We start from the raw sequence: 15,172 nt of genomic DNA, 5'->3' as shown, positions 1-15,172 counted from the left end.
GCTTTCCACAGCCATGCGCTGAGCTCCCTTTGACCTCAGAGAAGCCATAGTCTTACTTATCTGTGCAAATCTCCTGCAGACTGGTGGCTTCCCTTTTCTCACAGGTGAGTGCCTGGTTTAGGCTTTGATGTAACCATCAGAGAGGTGACCAGAGCCGGCTCTTATAAGGATGGTCTGTGAATGAGAGTGTAAAACCCAACTATAAGCAGAACTGAGGCACCACAGGCACAAAGCCAGGACACATGGCACATAAACTTGGGATGAAACTCTGTCCTCATTCAAGTCGCAGCAGAATTCTCACTGATTTAAGGCTTTTGCTGCTGGGATAACCTCTTCATTTTAATTAATGGGCTATAGCTATATCATTCCCCTGTTGCTACTTTCCCATTTCTCATGCCCTGGGGTGTACTCAGCAAGCAAGCAGCCTGGGGAAAAGGTATTCAGAAATCCCTCTTAGAGCAGGAGCCGACATTGTGAACAGCTTTTTTTTTGTGCACAGAGAGTGGCACAGACACTGAGCAAATGCCTGCCGGGGAGCCAGATGAGGGGATCTGCTTAAGGAGATGAAATCATTCACTGTGGCGTTTTTCAAGAGCTGAGTTAAAAGGAAAACAATCTCTTAATTTGAATGACTTTTTTTCCCCTTACATGGAAGGATTAAAGACTGCTGACTTGCTACCGATGAGCAGTTTTATTCAATATTATTTCTGTACCTGATCCACCCAGTCTGCATCCACCTGGAACTAGCTGGATCAATAAGTGCAGAGAGGAGGAAAGCAAAGCATTATGGTGAGAGACTGCAACACAGATGGGAGCCGTGTGCTTTGAGTCAGCACATCAGATGTGTGTTTTTACTCACAGCTGTAGTACAAATTCTGAATCAAAAGCCAGGATTTTCCCCACCCACCACCACTCTATATTCCCTGAGTGTCGCCAAGCAATAAATTCAACACATCATGCGGGGAGATTAAGTTATGCTCCCTGCATAGCAAGGACAGCTGCACTGCACTAAGGATACACTAACAATGTAGATTTTTATTGATTTTGGCTGATCTCAACACTGTTGACCTCAAGACGTGTGATGCTAGCTGGAGATGAAGATTAATGGTGAGGAATCTGGATGGGATCGATTACTGGCTTCTACAGACATGCATTTGGCATATCTGTGGGATAAGTATGCTGAGCTGCTCTGCCCTGCTTTGAGCAGACACACTGAGCCCTGCTCAGACCAGGACCAAAGCCCATGTAAGTTGCACAAGCCTGGCTGAAAGTCCTGGCCAGCATATCCTTATACTCAGTAATGCTGGCACCGGAATAGCCACAGCCACACAGCTCAGACCAGCACTGGCTTTTGTCCAGCTGGAGCTCACATCTGCCTACACACACTACATTGCCACCCTCTCCCTCAGGTGAGGTGTGACCCAGCCAGGCTTTGTGCTGAGGACGTGCATCATCCTTCAAAATACATCTAGCATCACCTCAGGTGAGACCATCAGTAAAGCTGCATGTGAACTACTTGCACATTTCAAGATGGTTAGGAAATGTGCAAACCGGGCTGGAGACAGTATTCAGTAGGTTCAGGCTGCCCTTGAATGCTGCAGCTGACCTAAAGCAATGATTTGCAGGTGAGTGGATAGCAGTAAAACAAGTCATCCCGCCTGCAGGGACAGAAAGCATCATAAATAAGCGAATTACAGTAACTTTCCAGAAAAGAAGAGAGAGGAATAAGTGGAGACCTGCTCGGAGATGAGTAACTGGATGGAGTCATCTGCCCTAACCGCAGTGCACCTGCTCTCTCAGGCTCTCTTGCTCCAACCCTCAGCACCCTCACCTTGCCTTTCCTGTGCCACCACATCAAGGCAAGCATGAGGCACCTCGTTGTGCCCGAGGCAGCTCTAGAGTTCCCAGCAGTGCAGGAAAGGGGCAGAGCTGGGACACAGAGCTGGGAAGGGTAAGAGAAAGGGCAAAGAGCCCTGAGGCTGCTGCTCCTGTTGCCACATGGAAAGGTGAGGAAGCACAGCTCCACCAAAATCTATGGGTCATATAATCCACCAACAGCTATGGGTCAAGCTCGCCCCACTAGGAACACAACCAGTGCGGCCATCAGCATGGCTTTCCAGGGCTCCAGTCACAAAGATACAGGGAATGCATTTTGCCAGATCTACTTTGTAGCTGGCTAACAGGGAGCCCTAGAGGTGAGAATGTCAGGATGGCTTTTGGTAGGAGTTTCTGGGGAAAATACAAGGGGTTTGTACCATCTGAAAAGTGTAAAGGGATGTGTAAGAGTAGGGGAAAAAACAATAACTGTCAGCAACTAGAAAAGCAGCCCTAGAGCAATTAAAAATAGGAAAGCCTGATTATAACAGACTGTATCCAACAGGCAGACCCTAGCAAAGAGTCCCGGACCTAAAGCAGTAGGGTCTATCTGAAGATATTTTTCAGCACAGGTCTCTTTCAAAGCTGAAAATGTAGGTGTAGAAGCTGAAGTTGGCAGAAATGGATCAGCAGCTCACCCTGTATGTGCAGCTGATTTGAAGCATCTGCTACTCTGCAGTAGCCCTCTGAAGGGCCTCTTTTGCAGTCATCTTAGAAGGATGCTGAAATAGGAGGGGATCTCCAAAGGTATGGATGGGGGCAAAAATCAATGTACAGATACAGCAGACATTTGGCCAGCTTCTATCAGTTGCCAGTATGAGCTGTTCCTTTTCTTCTTTTCAATAAGGGTGGGTTGCAAAAGGAGTTACCATTACAATTCTCTTGCCTTGATGGGACAAGCTGAGATAGGGCAAGCATTGCTGTGTTTGATACACAATGTGTACTAAAACTTAAATGTCTTAACCTGGTCATACAGCCATGACCTTCATTTTCAATGAAGGAATTTTTACAGCAGAGAGCTTGGGCATATGGTCAGTGACTCCTGCAAGTGCCACAAGGTTTCCTTGCTGGTTCATGCTATGGGTGTATGTGGCTGCATCACATGTCCAGTGAAGGAGAAAACAGAGCCCTCAAAAGCATGCAAAGCAAAGGAGGAAAAAAATCATGGAGAAAGTTCTCTGTTTCACACTAACTCAGGTGCCAGGAACCATGAAGCTCTTTGTTCTTGATGAATCCTTTTTACTTGCGAAGCTTGATACCTTCTAAGAAAGCTGGGCTCAAACATGTGCTTTCTAATGGAAATGACCTGCTGGGTATTGAACCTTGCTGGTTAATTGCTGGTGCCAAGGAAGAACAATTCACACACTATTCTAGAAACATTAAAACTCAAAATATTAATCTATGGCTTGCAAATGAACGCCACTTCAATTACTGAGATGTTAACATATGTTTGCAAATGTCCGAATCCCCAGGGCTTCTATGGGTGTGGGGAACAGCCAGGCTGTTCTGATCTGGTGCATCAGCACCACTACAAATAAAACAGGAACAAACCGAATCTCCTCCTGCCAGAGACAGGCAGCTGAGCACGGTGGTGCATCGTTCAGCTCTGGCAGAACAGAAGATGAGGATAAGCCACGTGAAATTTACCTTGTCTACCTTGGGAAATCGACTGAAAGCGGCATTGTGAAACACCATCACCTGCCCTCCGCAGTGCCTCCTGCTTGGCTATTCTGTCCCTGACCTGAAGCACCTTGAGCTCGAAGCACTTTGGAGACAACGCATCATCTCCGTGTAACTCAGCCTTGGTTTTGCAACCTCAAGAGTGGTTCTGCTCAGTGTGCTCTGGGAGACAAAGCCCTGGGTCCTAGACAAATTCTGCCTTTCTAAAGCAAGATAATTATACCCAACATCAGCAGCAACGAAACAATTAATTCCTAATTCCAAAGTGCTCATACAAATAAGATGGAGATAAGAAAAAGAACAAATCCTTTGCAAATGCAGCAGAGCACAGAGTGCCCATGTGTGCCTCACTTAATTATCTATTCAAAAGGAACAAAGCATCTTCCTTACTGTGACTCCAAAAATTAATTAGGCTCAGATCTCATTAAATAACGATCCAGTTCAGCTCTAATTAAATTAGGCTGCCTCTGACAATCGGTTGCTGTCAGCTGCAGTTTAGTTTCTGACTGAGCTGCTCCTTTCCCTGTGTCTCTCCCAGGTGTAGGCAGTGGCAGCCTTGGCTCTGCAGGATTCAATCCTGAATTTAACATAATTCCCACCTGTGCAGAGGTTTGGATGTGCTCAGGATGGAGGGATCTGATTGCATCCTGCAGAGCTGGTGCCCCTGCAAGTCTCATCAGCCTACAGGTGAAACGTGACAATTCACATGCCATATTTTCTGCTCTTCCTTACAGCTCTGAACACAGGGACCAAGCCTAGTCTATTGCAGGATCTGAAGAACTGTCGCAGTAGACCAAGCTCACCAGGTCCCTGCCTGGAGCACATCTCCAGGCTTCAACATCATCCAGCTTTGGATGAGTAGCATTAACAAAGCTGTGTATATTGCCTTGGTCTACCTTCCATTAGTCTGCCTACTTTAAAACTGGAATAAACTTGAATCCACAGCTTAGCTCTTTCTTCAAAAAATCCACTTCAATAAAATCATTAAGAATCAATGGATGATCAAAGATGAAGTCTGACCAGATGACCAGAGATCCAAACATTTCCCAAAATCGCTGGAAAATAAAAGGGTGGGAAAAAATTCACACTGAAGAGTGTTCCCCTGTAACACTTCACAAAACACAGAAGGAAGAGATATGGAGGCAGGGAGATTAGAAATGTTTATAGATCATCATCAGCAAACCACAGATAAGCATTTCAGTGAGTTTGCATAATAATCTGTGTTAACATGCTGCCAATAAAACAGGGCTGAATGGCAACCTTGTAAAAAAAAAAAAAAGTCCAACTGTCCAGCAAAAAGTTTCTTCACTATTCAGTCTAATCTGCAAATAAGCACGTGCCCATCTCCCTGCCACTCTGGCACCTTTATTTCTCTAAGCAATAACAATATTTGTTCAGTTAATGCCTGCTCCAAAAGAAGGGCAGATAGACCTGCTGCCTCCTTAGCCACTCATTTCCCAAAGCCCACCAGACCTCTGTGCTCAGATCTGTGGAAACTTGTAGTGTTGCAGCAAGTTAAAATTACCCTGAACTCCCTGAAATCTGAGAGCACCCAAAGTGCCCCCATATTAAGGAGATTACACAAAAATGTGAAATGCTCGAGTCATTTGAAATGGCCATGTGATCAGCACAGGGTGAAGGGACATTACTGAACTGCTTAGAATGATTCTGTAAAGCCTTGTAGCTTGGGATTCAACCAGCTCTAGGAGATGTCCACACATCCCTTAAGAGGTATCAGACAGATGGAAATGGGCAAAGTGCTGTGGCAGGGAGAGGCTCCTTGGCTCAGGTGAGGTGCGCACAGCAAACTGCATCCTGATGGTGCAGCACTTCTCACTTGAACAATACCTTCTGGAAATCAGTGAATGAAAACTATCCTATATAAAATTATCTATTATATATACACAAAAGATGGTGTTTGATTGAAATGGGGGGAATCTTGGGAGCAGAGCAGGAAAGGAAAAAAAGCACTAAAATCAACAGCAAGGATGTAGCCATTTTCTCAAGCGTAACAAAAAGAAGAAAGAGTTTCTACTTACACCCCTGAAGCACACGAACAGAATCCTCCAGAAAGCTGGAAAGGTGCCTTTCTTCAGGAACTGCTTCACTGTGTTACAGCGTCCAAAGGCTGAGTTCCCATCTTCCTTCACAAAGATTTCAGCAAAAGGCAGTGGCTTTCATAGAACTGCAGAATGACTTATGTTGGAGGGGACCTTAAAGCCCACCCAGCTCCACTCCCTGCCGTGGGCTGGCTGCCCCCCATCCACCAACTCAGGCTGCCTAGGGTCCATCCAACCTGTCTCTGAGCACCTTGAGATGGGGCACCCACAGCTCTCTGGGCAGCAGTGCCAGGGCCTCACCACCTCTGATTAATGAATTTCTGCCTAAATCCAACCTAAATCTCCCCTCTGGCTTTGCAAGAGAGCTAGCCAGTTTCCCATTACTGCTGGCCGAGGTTCAGAAAGAATCCGATTTCCTACCAGTTCTGTGCTACTTGATGGTTAGGCAAAAAGCAAATACTACAAGTGCCTTGTGCTCTTTAAAGGGAAGATTGTAAATGTGCTTCAGCTTTTGATAGATAGGAGAATTGGTACATGAAAACATTCATGAAGTTGGGTGTAGAAGTACCTATGGGGCAGACTATTTTATTAGGTGGCAGGGAATCCGCTCCTTCGCCAGGGAATCTCTCTGCTATGGATTTCTATGCACTGCAGCCCCAATAAGGCACACTAGGGAAATAAAAAGATTTGAGGAAAAATAAACCACCACCAACAAAAAAACCCACACTCATCACCACAGCCATAGGATATCTGGCTTCACTGTCTTGGCCAATCACAGAAGCAAGAGCTGAAGAAATTGTGGTCTATCTCAGCAGGGGAGGAAAAGAGCATGGGAATGCATTCATTTGATGAGTCTTTCTCTCCCACTGGCATAAGTGGGAAATGGTGCTGGTGGCTTTTCTGTAGAAGGAAGCAACACTGAGCTCACAGCCTGCAAAGGAAGAGCTGCCCAGAGCAGGTGGGTTAGCAGAGCTTCCCCAGCACACAGGTGTTGGCTTCAGCTGCAGTGCAGCACTGATTGCAAACGCTTCCAAAGTGCTGCAATGAAACCAACCAGCAGTGCTTTTGTAGGGAAGGACATCTGAATGGGAGCTGAACTCCAAGGAACAGATGCACACTTGTACCCCAGCCCCAGAGATACTCCCATACTGCCACTGAAAAGTCATCAGTGGGTTGCAGGATTAGTTGCTCTGGAGACGTAAAGTTGGATGAGCTACAGCATGGGTGTGTTAGTTTGGATGCCAAGTATCTTTTCAACTTAGTATGGTTGGTTGCATTAAGGGAAAAGGAGGCAGGGAAGGAGGAGGCTGAATTCCTCAGCTGAAGCAGAAATACAGCTTCTCAAGCCACAAAATAGGGAGTGTGCAACAAGCAGAGCCTCACTTGGGTGGGGGGGGAGGGTGAGGACAGAACTGCTCCTCACTGAAGGTGCCTATTTAACTGGGGTGAGAGATGCACAGCGGACTGTGGGTTGGCCCATGAATCAGAAAAAGGCCGCCCTGTTGCCCTAGTAAACCAGCAGTGGAGAAGCTGTCCTGCCTCCTGTGCCCCAGGAGCAGTGATGGATCCAAAGCTTTTTCAAAGCAGTACCCAGAGCTCAAATTTATGCAGCGATGACAAGCTGGAAGAGAAGGATTCCACTTCTTACACTGCACATATGAGCATTTCAAGGGCTTTTGACTTCATCTAATCAAAAGCCATTTTCACCACAACACTCAAAGCCTTTGTGTGAAATCAAGAGAGTTTCTATTCCAAATTTTCTCTGAGTAAACTACTACTTCTTACGTGCCAAGCAGAGTAAAAAGAGAGTAACAAGTTTTAACATTTTTCTCTGCTATTAGTCAGAGAGGAGAGCTAAACCACTGAGGCTTAAGTTTTCCACAAATATTCAGTCTAATTAAAAAGAAAAAATGCATAGGAAATTCTACCAGGGTTGCTGGTAACAGGGACAGAGAATAGAAAAGCAAAGATATCTTGAGGCAAATCAGGGCCCTCTGCTCCCCTGCAATAAGTTATGTCTCCGCAGTGGATGAGTGCATTTTGCAGAAGTTCACCCTGAGGTACTGGTGCCCAAAATTCAGAGACTTCCCACACCACAGGAACAAAAGCAAGGATCTCTCACGCTGCTTTTGAACATTTCTGCAAGGCTGTGCCTCACCCAGTTCTTAACAGGAAGCTTCCCATTAACAAAAAAGAGAAGGATGATGAATGAATGCTTAAACACTCTCCAAACACATTCATTTCTAATTGTTTTGTGATACAAACCATGCTAAGTCACACAAACGTTTCAGGAAACTTATGCTATGCATTCAAGATGGACTAAAATGGCTCTGTGTCATAGACCATCACCACACTGTAGCAGTAGATCACACCAACTTCCCTGCAGGAGATCATAAAATGATGCTCTTCTCATACAGCACAAGCACTGCAAAAACCCAAGAACAGATCTGCATCCTATAAGTCCACATTTCACATAGCTTTTCCTGGGTATTGATAAAAATGGGAGGGAATAGTAAATCAGCCTTCTGTTCCGCAGAGATGAATGCAAAGTCACATCTGATATGCTGTGACTAGCCCCCAAGAGCAACCCCACACAAAGAAGCTTGCAGGAATTTCCCACTGACCACCTGCTCTTGTAACTTCAGGGGGAAAACCCAGCGTCTCTGGGATGAAGGGTGCTCAGTTAAAAACAGCCCTTAACAATTACAGCTGCAGGTTATTTTTAATTGAATTCAGATGATGAATGTGAAATAGATGATTTCAAGTGAGATAAGCAGGGAGATTCTTGCTCTTGTCAAGAAGGTTCAGAGCACGCCTTCTCCCCAGCTGGCCCTGAGAGTAACCTTTTAATCACTGAAAGAGAAACAATCTGTCCAAACTATCAAGGTTCTAGTCAAAATGAGCCAAGGGTGAGTCAGCAGGAGATGAAGGTTCCCATCTCTGGACAGACTCAGATGGTCCAAGAAGCCTTTTCTTCAAGAAGTGACTGCAGGGCTCCTGCACAGCCCTCCTTCCCACACAACGCTGTCCTCAGCTCTGGAGGAGAGTGAGGAGGGATGCTCTCACATTTACAGCCGTGCTGGCTGCAGTCTCCCAGCACAACCTCAGAAGGGTTGCTGAAACTGTGCAATAGATCCTTACCAAAAAACAGGGTCAAGGTTTCTTTTGTCCCATTCTTTGCCTTGCCCATCTATGTTAAGTTCTTTTATGCGCAAGAGATACAGTGAATCACCAAGGCAGCCAGAGTTTTTGATAACCATGGAATCATGAGTTTCAAAGATTTGAAAAACACCATGAAGTTCATCTAGTCCAATCAATAATGTATGGGTATCAATACCTGAACTTTGACTTTGGCCCTCCAATGCTGCTTTTCACTTACTACTGCATTCCACTGGATAAGTGGACCACGAAACAGATGCTATGTGGGCACAATGGATGCCCTCCTGGCACTGACAGACAATATGAATAGGCTTGACAAGTTTAGGATATTTTCCACAGAAGAACATTTCCACATTCATTAGATGAGAGCCATTTTATGCCAAGCCAAATGCCAGCAAAGCATGAATGTGTGCACAGACTACCCATATCCTGACATCTTCTATTTAGATTCTGACCTCATTTTATCTATACGCACAGTAAAACTGCAAGAACAAGTACATAAATAAAAATCTATTCTATTGTTACAAGGAAATACAAGTAAATTAACTCCAGCAGAGCTTAATCAACCCTCATTTCTAACATAATGAAGAACACTCATGCAGCTCCTCCAATCCTAGGGCAGACCTCTGTGGGACATTATTTCCTTTAGGAAAAAAATGAACTGTAAATCTCATCTGTGCAAAAGAAAGGGATTAGCAAATCTGGGAAACAAAATTAAACAAAAAACAACATGCTTAAAAGCATACACAGTGTTTTACAGGATAACTACAGAAGAAATGAAAAACCAAACTAGAGATAGATAAATACAGACAGCCTATGCTACATTCTCATGATCACTTCAAGAACATTTTAAGGTAAAGGAAAATGGAGAGGATGGATTTCTACTAAGCCACTTCCTGGTATTTCAAAGATGTGTAAATGAGTGTAGAAGCACTCCTGAGCAGTCACAGGTCTTGCATAGACTGTATATATTCAGACTCAATATCTGTTTGCTTGGAGCAAGACATAGCTCAGCGCAAGATAGATCCAAACTATTTCCTAAAGGCACTCCACAGCTACCACATAACAAAAGAATTTCAGTTATGACCTAGATAGGTGGGATCTGGGCTGGCAAGTCCCCTGCAAGCACCCTGACAAATCTACACAAAGCCTGCCCTGCTGCTCTCACTGCATTAGATGTGAGTTAGAGGGATAAGTTTAATAATATCATACTAGGAAAAGGAAAGGAAATCCAGCAGCTACCCACCACAAATTAAATGGTGGGTACATTTCAGGAAATTGCTGCCCAAAGAACTAGATGAAGAGACCTTGAAATAGTGCAAACCATAGAGCATCCCCCACCAGCCCAGCTTGTCCACTGGGAAGCTGGAGGCCCTGCCCAAAGGGAACGTCTTAGTGCTCTGCCCTGACTTTGCTCTGGGCTCCAGGCAGCTTGCAGTGTTAGCTTCCCAGAAGTAGCAGGCACCACGCTTCTACCTGGAATGTAAGCTGATGTGTTAACTGGCTATTGAAATTAGTAATCCTCAGTTGAGTCAACAGCCAGGCAGTTGCTTATATTACCTTACATGGAAAAAATATTGACACTTTCACACTGTAAACAGATTTGGAAGTAGGCAAATATAGACAGAGATAGCGTATTCAGATAACCTGCCAACCCCTGTCATTTGCAAGCAAAAATATAAACACAAGGCCCTATGTTTAACAAAGATGTGCAACAGGGTATCAGCTGCATGAAGAACCCTAGAAACATCTTCTAAGAGGAGTTTAAGGCCAGAGGAGTATTGCTTTGTTATCTGATTTCCAGCCCAGAAGAGCTGCTGACGTTACTAGCTTGAGCAGCTGGAAAGTCATCCCCTTGCTCCCCTTAGTAGTGGCAACAGGAGTCTACAGACTCAGCTGCAGTTTCTGGATAACCCAATCAGCTGGAACAGCCTAGATTTTGAACTACCTTAACCCAAAATCTCTACTGCCCATATTGATGTCATCCTGTTGTTGACTGGAAAAAAGGACACAGATATCCCTAGTGTGAAGGCCACCTCATATTTCAGGGATGTAGTACATATCCTTGCTCTTCACCCCTTCGTTTCTTTTTAATACAAAAGAGATAAATATCAGAAGACATTATGCCAGAAAATACATTGGATTATTCTGCCTCAAACTTTTTCTTTCTTCTAAGCCTTCTTTCATTGCTCTTGCAGCTTTTCTTCCATATATAACATAGATGTCCTTCAGCTACTTCTCCAGTGGGACTTCTCCTTAGCTCAGCTCTTTATACAGGTGGGTCAACATACGCTCCCCATGCCATGAAACATATCTCAGGAGGTCAGCTCCTTCCAAAAAGGTCAAACATCCTTTCACAAAGTCAGGCTAATTATTTTTCTTCCCTAGAGCAGCTGGCACAAGGGCTGAGCGAGTGCCTGGTTACCCTTTCAGCACTGAGTTGTGGTTAATACAACTAGAAATGTTAGAGATAACTTACTCTGCAAAGATCAGTTGTCTACACAGCTATAATTACCAAGATTGCCTTAAGGTTAAAAATCAACCACTCCACCTCTCTCCACGCAGGCCCCCACTCTAATTTTTCTAAGTCAACTCAGAGGAAGACCATTAAATTGCTTTCCTCACAAAAACCACAAAGACTCTCCAGAAATGACAAGTGGCTGCTTGGGCTAACCACATGCATCTCCACAGCCCCTACTTCCTAATGCACTCTTAGCAAAGCCAAAGGGATGCGTTGGTTTGTGGCCCTGTGGGGAGTAATGCTCTAGTGAAGGCCTGAAGCCCACACCAGTCCAAGATTAGCATGCATGGAATAAATACTGGCTGATGTTCAAACAATTAACCTCAAGGGAGGGTAGAGGTGCAGACATGCAAGAGAAAGATTTTAAGATATCAGCCATACTTTTCACATCATCTATGAAAGTTCAGTTCTGAGGACAGGCATGTGCCAGATTTGGGTTTGTGAGGTGGAAGAAGATACCGTTCAGGCTGAGCCTATCAAGAAGTGGGCAAAGGTTCAGTACGAGCTGCAATTTCTTCTACCTGAACCAGTTTGCCCAGACCTGGAGATACTACTCAATATATTAGGTTTGCTGAGGTTCCCACCTGACATCTTTCAAGGAGGGCAGAAGGGCTCAGGGAACTTCAGCTCCACCTTGGCTTATAAACTTGCCAAACATGTTTCTTGGCAAGGTAGCAGTTATTGCCCCAAAGGCATGGCGGTTTTCTTCGTCTTTTACCAGGTTCTAGCTCTGTGGTGCTAACAGTTGTCACTGGGAGACAATCCTAAACCAAGAAGGCAAAGCAAAAAAAAAAAAAAAGTAAATAAATAAAAAGCAACAAAAACGTTAAGACCACAACTGTGCACAAAAAGGACACTTTGTTGAGCAGACAAAAGCCAAGATGGATGAAAAAAAAATGACTCACTTCTTTTCATAAGTTTTTCTCTTGTTCCAAAGCAGAAACAAATGGTAGAATAAGTCATTTCCATTGTGTTTAACTGCTCTCTGTGGTTTTTACCAGTAGCCACAATTGTCTGTGTTGACTTAAGTATTATTTATAAGGTACGAGGAACGAGTTGTGGAAAAGCCAGTCAGGGATTTGACAAAATATAAGAGAAGACCTTGGAAGCTTTCTTGCTCTTCACCATGCATGGAACTTACCACTACCAGCCTTTCCTGTCCCTGGTAGGAGAGTTTTGTTGTTTCTTCCTTTTCCATATGCAGGCTAGGAGAACCTCTCCAGAAAAATGGCACCCTCTTTCAGCAACAACAACAACAGAGAAAATGCAGGAACCTTATTCTGATCGATTCCCTAGGAGATCCGCAGCCATCCAATCTTGATCGAGACTAAATTTCCCCAAAACACTGAGACACAGAGATGCCTGAGAAGGCCGTGCACATGGCAGCCTTGGATTACCACTATTGAGGAGGGCAGCACAGATACTTCTGTGCTGATGGTGCACAAATCAGCTTGGCTCCAGAAACCATGAGGCCACATTTCCAGGCACTGTGGTGCACACCCAGTCACTTTGTTTCTGGACAGGAGTAACGTGCTGAAATGGCACTTTTCTTGCCTATAGTTATCTTGCCTGGCTCACATTTCCAGTTGACAGATCCCTATTTTATGCCCTACAATGGCAACACCACCTGGTTCCTCACATGGCAAAACCACCTGGTTCCACTCTTCTCTCTCTTTCTCTTGCCTTTCTTAGTTCAAACATAACTGAAGATAAATTTCCAAGCCAGCCAAAATTTTCATTTTAAACCTACTTTCAGAATTTCAGGATTGTTTAGAAATACTGAATACCTGAGGAAGGAAATGTGGAAATGTTTTATTTCAATCAAACATATTACAGAAGTTTCACCATTTCCAGGTCAATGTACTGTGCTTGTAAAAAAAAAAAAGCACTCTTAGTTTAATGAGTGTTTTGGCATTTTCTCCCTCTTAGGATGAATCTAAACATATCTTAGAGTTACCCAAGTGATATAAATGTTCTTTCCTCTCCAATTCTACTTTGCTAGCCATGTGAATGTATTGGCTACATATCAGGACCTGGAGCTGACTATTTACAGGAAATATGGGCATGGAAACACTTTTCTTAAAAGGTGTTTCCAGTAGAAATGGCAGTGAGGCAACCTGGGTTGATAATGGAGGAATTTGGCCAATGCCTTATAAAGACAAATGCTCTGAACCTGACCATTATAACATCACAGGCTTTAAGAAATTGTGGCAACATTTTGTGGCTTGATTATTACAAGATGTCTCACCTGCTTTCCTTGCCTCACTTCTGGACATATCAACCTTTGCCTAAAATCAGCACATCATGATTCACATGCCTCCCACCTCAATCCACCCTCTCCTTCTTGGAAAGTCATCGTCATTCACTCTGAAGTTCTATTTCTCTCAAGTTAACGTATAGGAACTACAAGTTATCTGAGTTGTTTGGGCATAAACTGGCCTATTAGAGAGGCAATCTTACTGCAGAATGCATCAGGACAGTGAAAAAAAGCCAGCAGGGACATGCAGTTCTTGTGCCTTCTGCTCACTTAAGTTTGTCTTACACAAACCACAGCAACTCCACCAGCACACAAGCCGAATCAAAACAGAACGCAAACTGTGGCAAATAATTTGAACTACACAACCTTATCTTCTGATTTTGGACATCTTAAATCAAGGCTAAGGGCAATGCAAACTTGAATTAACCCAGCGCAATCCTTACCCCATAAAAGAAAAATAGCTAATTTAATCGGACGTCAGGTAAATCAGAGAAAAGAAAAAGAGGTCCAGTTCCAAAACCAAGGAAACCTGGCGAGGTACACGCAGCAGCTTCATTTTCTTTGCATCTTGTGCTCATGCTGACCCTCTCCTAAGTTTTCTTGGCTAGACTTCTTGCAGGTCAGTTTTAAGTAGGTCCTTCATTAACCTCTCTAAAGCAAGATATCCTGCCCCAAGCTATCAGCCTCTTATTTGTACTAGTTCCTCTTGAGAGTGCAGTGAACTGCCATCACACTCCCTGGCTCCCCAAAGACAACCCTAGATAATGTAAATCTCAGATTCTTTGAATGTGCATATGAAAACTTCACAGGCACAGCCAGTCTTAAGCCATGATTAATAATCAAAATAATAAAATGTAAAAAAGAAAAGTTAATTACACCCATGCTGGTAACTAAAGCGAATAGATCTCTTGCACACAAAACAAATCCCTGTACATTGACTTCCTCTGAGTCACGCCCCAATACACCCAAGCCTCGCCTCACAAAGGTATTTCTCATGTCATCGTAGCCTAAAGCAAACACCTACACTCTCTTAGAGCGTGCAGAAGAGAAAATCCAACCTTGCACCATGGAGATCAAAGGTGCAAATGCCACCATCTTCCCCAGGATGTCCTGCAATTAGCTGGCGATAACACTGAGATGATGCCTTGGCCTGAGGACATTTTTCTCAAGGGAAAGGGCATGTGATGGCTTCTGCTGCAGTAATGGGCTCCAGACAGTGTGCCAGCTGCAAGGGAGGAGCCAGAACCCCTGGCCTCATTCAGCCTGACCCCTCTGAAGGCCACAGATCAGATGGAATGAAATGGGACTCTTGCACAACCAGCCTAATTTCACAGTGGGACTTGTAGAGATGCTTGGACAATGAAAGAAATGGCAATGATACAAGAACAAACAAACAAAGTAAAAAAAAAAGAGGAAGGCTGGAACACTGGAAATGCTTTCAAGAAAACAGCCTTTTGCTCATCTCTGGTCTGTTCTGTTGAGTTTGTGTCTGTGAGCCCATCCCCATCTTATAACTCCAGCTGTGGTGCCACAAAACATTCCAGGCAAACACCTTTTTTCAACACCCGTGGGCAGGGTGTTTCATAGATGAACTCTTTTTGTGCAGTGGCCATCCACAAA

General features: G+C 44.2%; 1 protein-coding gene across 2 annotated transcripts in view; it reads right to left on the bottom strand.

Moving 5' to 3' along the window:
* Positions 1 to 15,172, bottom strand: part of TP63 (tumor protein p63) — a 143,484-nt gene that overhangs the window by 104,695 nt on the left and 23,617 nt on the right. Inside the window, exon 1 of one of the 2 annotated variants that reach the window (XM_048955076.1) lies at positions 5,595 to 5,707. The exons of the other annotated variant lie outside the window; for it this stretch is intronic. The gene's annotated coding sequence lies outside the window, so the exon portion shown is untranslated. Of the gene's footprint in view, positions 1 to 5,594; positions 5,708 to 15,172 lie in introns of those variants that run through there. 2 annotated transcript variants of the gene reach the window in all.

The sequence above is a fragment of the Lagopus muta genome, chromosome 9 (genome assembly GCF_023343835.1).
Source record: "Lagopus muta isolate bLagMut1 chromosome 9, bLagMut1 primary, whole genome shotgun sequence".
NCBI classification, from domain to species: domain Eukaryota; kingdom Metazoa; phylum Chordata; class Aves; order Galliformes; family Phasianidae; genus Lagopus; species Lagopus muta.
The sequence above is the reverse complement of the archived record's forward strand: the minus strand, read 5'-3'. Positions and strand labels throughout refer to the sequence as shown.